This window comes from Pocillopora damicornis, chromosome 12, assembly GCF_964200805.1.
Source record: "Pocillopora damicornis chromosome 12, jaPocDami1.2, whole genome shotgun sequence".
NCBI classification, from domain to species: domain Eukaryota; kingdom Metazoa; phylum Cnidaria; class Anthozoa; order Scleractinia; family Pocilloporidae; genus Pocillopora; species Pocillopora damicornis.
Window position 1 is genome coordinate 10,466,459 of NC_142681.1, and position 5,823 is coordinate 10,472,281.

Consider the following 5,823-nt stretch of genomic DNA (forward strand, 5'->3'; position numbering starts at 1 on the left):
CTTTGCAGCTAATCACGTTGATTCTAGCTATATCTCACTCACAACAAAATTTTTTTTAGTTTTTGCTGCTAAACTACGCTCTTTTCAGCTTTATCGCACCAAAAACCTTCTTTGTGCTTCTTTGCTTTTGTTACGCTGTTAAAAGCTTTCTTGTACTAAAACTGGTTTTTCAGGCCTGTTTGCAACCAATTGAGCGATTTGAGCTTTGTCTCACTCAAAACAACTTTTTTGCTGTTTTGTTGCTAAATTAGGCTGATTTTTGCCCCACATAAAGGTTTTTGCCGGTTCTAAGCTAATCACGTTTTTTTTTACCTACATCTCACTCAGAAGAACGTTTTTGCCGTTGTGTTGCTAAATTACGCTGTTTTTCAGCTTTTTCGCACTGGAAAAAGGTTTCGCCTGTTTGCAGCTAATCACGGTGATTGTAACTACATCATTTCAGCTCTATCGCACTAAAAACCTTTTTTTGTGCTCGTTTGCTTTTGGTTTTTTTGGCCTGTTTGTAGGTAACTGACCTATCTTAGCTTTATCTTGCTCAAAACAACTCTTTTTGCTGTTTTGTAGGTAAATTACTCAATTTTCTTTAGTTATTTTACATTGGATAAAGGTTTGTGCCTGTTTGCAGAATCTGATTCTAGCTATATCTCACCTAAAAGAATGTGTTGTTTTGGTGCTATATTACGTTTTTTTGAGCTTTTTCCCACTCGTAAGAGGCTTTCGCCAGTTTGCAGCTAATCACGCTGATTCTAGCTATATCTCACTAGAAACACCTTTTTTATTTTTTGTTGCTAAACTACGCTTTTTTTCCGCTATCACACGTTTTTCTCACTTGTTTGCCGTCGAATTAAGCTGTTTGTAGTGTTATTGCTCTGAAAAGAGGTTTTCTGCCTTTTATGTAGCTAATCACATTAATTTCAGCTTTATCTCGCTCAAAACGTTGATTCGATTACTTGCTGCCGAATGTCGCTACTTTTTAGCTTTACTGCACAGGAAGCAAAAACGTTTATTTTTGAAGTAACCTCGAGCTAAAATTAGCGTGATCAGCTGCTGACATGCGAAAAACCTTTCTTCAGTGCGATAAAACGTTTTGATGCGATTAGGTTAAAAACAGGATAATTTAGCAACAAAAAACCCAAACCGTTGTTTTTTCCATTACATAAAGCTCAAAACAGCCAATTGAGCCAACTCACTTACTTTCTGTATCTTGTGCAGTTTAACTCTTTCCGATTTTTGCAATTTTTTTCGGTTGAACTATATTCGCTTGTTTGACTTTTTAAGCTGGTGATGTTTTGTCCGATTAAGCCCTAACCCTAAGCTAGTTTGACCATTTAAACTACTTGAACTAATGAAGATAATTTGTCCAATTTGTGCAGTTTAACAGTGTTCCCTTGTTTGACTATCTAACCAGTTGAATCGATTTACCTAGTTTGGCCATTTTAACTACTGGATTCCATCAAGCTACATTGTACAGATGCTGTAGTTTAATCATTTGACCCAGTTATGCATTCTCTTCAATCGAACCGTTGAAGCTGGTTATGCATTTTTTCCGGTTAAACCATAAAGGCCAGTGTCTTTTAACGACCTTAACCAATTAAGATAGCTTGTTAAATTGAGTGGCTCGACTCTTTTACCTAGTTTGACTATTTAAACCAATCAAACTAATTAAGCCCTTTAACCAATTGAGCTGGTTCGACCATTTTAACTAATTGAACTGATTAAGGTACGTTGTGCAGTTAAACCATTTAAGCTGGTTATACATTTTGTCCAGTTAAATATTTTCAGCTAGTTTCACCACATTAACTACTTCAACCATTCAAGATAGATCATGAAATTTCTCCAGCTTGACTGTTTTTGCTAGTTTGATTATTTAACCAGATCAACCAATTAAACTTGATTGAAAAGTTTGTCCAGTTGAACCTTTTACGTTGGTTATGGATTTTGTCCCCTAGAACAATTTTAGGTAGTTTAACCATTTAGACAAGTTCTAACCAGTGGAAAGAGATTTTGCAATTCTTGCAGGTTTCCTGTTTTCGATAGTTTGACTAACTGGTTAAATTGTCAAACCAGCGAGGATAGTTAAATACACAGGTAGTTCAGATGGTCAATCTAGCTTAGAAAGCTCAACCGGACAAAATGCAACTAGGTTAAGTAGTTCAAACGGTAAAATAGTCAAACTATCGAAAACAGTATAACTCCACAATTTACACAACCTATGTCAACAGGTTAGACTAGTTCAAATGGTCAATCAAGCTTAAACTGTTCAAGTGGACAAAATGCATCTAACCAACAACACATATGTCAACACATAGCTTAAATGGTTCAACAGGTTAAATGTAAATCGAGCGAATAATAGTTGAACTACACAAATTGCACAATCCATCTTAATTGGTTCATGTTGTCAAACTAACTTTGAGGCTTTAACTGGACAAAATGCATAGTTAACTCAATAGGATCAACTGCACAGTTTAGCTTAACTGGTCCAAGTAGTTTACATGGTCAAGGTGGCTTATTTGCTTCAATTGAAAACAATGATAACTAGCCTAATCAGTTCAAATTCACAACCTGGACAACCTAGCTGAAATGATTAACCTGGTTTAACAGTCAAACTGAGGTCACCTGAGGAAAATTGCACAATCTTTCTCAACTGGTTAAAGTACATTAAACGATTCGACCAGCCGAGACGAATTACGGTCAAGTCGCCCACGGTTCAACTCCCCAATGCCAAATCCAATGCATAAAATCGAGTAGAAACGTCGGCGAGTTGGTCTTCAATCCAGTACAGCTTATTCGAAATTAAACATATAGAAAAGTAAAAGATCTTTAGTACAAAAACATAATTTTTCCTCCAACAAAGTTTATAAGGATCTCATTGCGAATAAAGCAAGGTAAACATTGCCAATGACGATAAAAGCCTCAGACGTGAACAAGTTATCTTGTGACAACAACACTTAAAGACTCATCACGTCAATCGGTCAGATTTTCTTTTAGATTTTATAAAACGTGGCTTTCTAAGCAATATCTTTAGTGAAAAAAAGTCTTTTCATTTCCAACAAAGGTTGTAAGGTTGTCGAGGCGAATAAAGCAAGGTGAATATTACCAATGACCAAAAGAGACGCGAACGAGTTCTCGTGTGACAACCATAGCAAGCACACAGAGCCGTATGTTTTTTTAACTTAAAGAATGATTTATTCATGATCGAGAACGTTTGATTTATGATAAAATTTGATATATTATAAAGATCAAATGAACACGTGAAAGCCTTGTATATCATGAAATTATTCTGCTCTTGAAGGTCCGTTTAATCTCGACATCGATTTCAATAATTGAGCCGCTGTTTTTTCACTAGTTCCCGCAAGTACTAAAACATGCACCATTCTCATATTTCTCCCAAAATCCAAACGCCTTACTCAGCAATTGCCTATTAGCCCTTCTTTGGATTCTGGTCAGCTTGTGGTTAGATCCTAATGGTATTTGTATCGCAAAAGCGCTTAGAAAATGTTTGCCGTTCATCGGCATAGCCCGGTATTAAGACGAACCAAACTTAAACACCCTCAAAAGTGAGCTATCGAAGCGTGAATCTGGAATGACGCTGATTGTCGCACAATAACTTGTTTGCGTCTAAAGCTTTTTTGGTCATTGGTGATGCTCACCTTGCTTTATTCACCTTGACATTCTTATAAACTTGGTTTGAAATGAAAAAAAAATTGTTTTTACTGAAGATCTTGTCTAGAAAGCCAAGTTTTTCTTTTTTTAAAAAAATCTGACCGATTGAAATATTGTCTTTATTGTGTTGTTGTCACACAATAACTCGTTCGTGACTGAAGCTTCTATAGTCATTGGCGATAAAAAAATCTGACCGATTGAAATATTGTCTTTACTGTGTTGTTGTCACACAATAACTCGTTCGTGACTGAAGCTTCTATAGTCATTGGCGATAAAAAAATCTGACCGATTGAAATATTGTCTTTACTGTGTTGTTGTCACACAATAACTCGTTCGTGACTGAAGCTTCTATAGTCATTGGCGATAAAAAGACTTGTTTTTTACTAAATATCTTGTCTTTATCCTTATAAACTTTGTTGGAAGAAAAAAATTTGTTTTCTTACTAAAGGTCCTTTTACTTTTCTATATGTTTCACTTCTAATAAGTTGTACTGGATTGAAGACCAACTCGCCGACGTTTTTACTTGATTTTACACGTCGGTGAGTTGGCGATGGCGAGTTGAACTGTTAGCGACTTGACTGGATACCACCAAGACAGTCAAACTGCACAGATTGCAAAATCTTTTTTAATTGGTACAGGTAATTCAAATGGTCAAACTGGCTTAAATGGTTCTATTGAACAAGATGTATAACTAGTTTAAATGCTACTTATACAAACTGCACTATCTAGCTTAATGGGTTTAACTAGTTACGAGAAACAAAGTAGCGGAAACAGTGAAAGTGCACAAATTGTACCATCTATCTGAAATGGTTGATGTTGTTCAAATGCTCAAACTGGGTTAATTGGTTCAACTGGACAAAATTAATGATTAGCTCGGTAGGATCAACTACACAAAGAAGCTAAATTGTTTAAACTCGTTAAATAATTAATTAATCAATTAATTAATTAAATACATTTACATAGCGCCATCTTCCATTAATTGTCCATAGCACTCTACAGTCAAATAGAGAGAGAGAGAGAGAGATACTTTATTAACCACCATTGCAGCTGTAGGCTGAATTAAGGGATATTTACAAATACTGATGATAACAAAAGAGAGAATAAGAAAAATTTTCTACATCTTATAGACATGGCTAAAAATAAAACTGTTCTTCAAACGCTCGGTTTTACATAGGGGGAGAGTGAAATCACTTTTGCGTCTCAGTGCATATTTACAACTCTTCCTTTGGGGGAGGAGGCTATGGAGATTGTGGGTGGGGTTACAGACAATCTCGTCAAACAGATCGATTGAAATCTTTTCTCTCCTCTCATGAAGTTTCGGTAGGCGAACTGTTTCTAGTGCTACACTATATGAAAGGTCAGGATAGATGATTCTGAATGCCCTTCTTTGGATCCGTTCCAAATCTTCACTGATGTAGTTTGGTAGAGAACGATGGAATACAGGACTTGCGTATTCCAGGACGGGCCTAATACATGTCATATAGAATTGCACCAGTTCACTTGGTGACACTCCAGATCTCTTGAGTTGACGTAAAAAGTAGAGAGGAGAGGAACATTTTCTAATTAGTTCAGAGGTGTGCATGTTCCACTTTAAATCATGGCTAATGGTCATGCCTAGCAATTTGGCACTGGTGACTAATTCAAGGGGTTTGCCATTTAGAACTAGGGGTTCGAAATCGTGGTTGCTGTTGGAAAAACCAATTCGAAGTTCTTTGCACTTGGCCTCATTCAGTTGGAACCCATCGAGACTCGCTTGTCTCGAAAGGTCATCCACAGCTTCTTGGGGTTTGCTCTTATTACCCTTTGTAACTATTTCGGAACAAGATGTATCATCCACGTATTTCCACATGTCAACTGGTGAGTCCAAGTCATTAATCATGACAAGAAATAACCAGGGGCCCAGTTTTGTTCCATGGAGGACACCGAATGGCACAGAGCGCCATTCAGAGTGACAATCCTGAGCAAGTTTAACTCTTTGTTTCCGGTCCATCAAGAAGTCAACAATCCAACCTTTGACTTGACTCGGAATATCATATGTTGTTAGTTTTTGAACAAGAACACTGTGATCGATAAGGTCAAAGGCCTTACGGAAATCGAGTAGGACTACTCTTGCCGTGGCACCATCTCCGTCGGTGTTAACAAGCCAATTATGTGTCATAT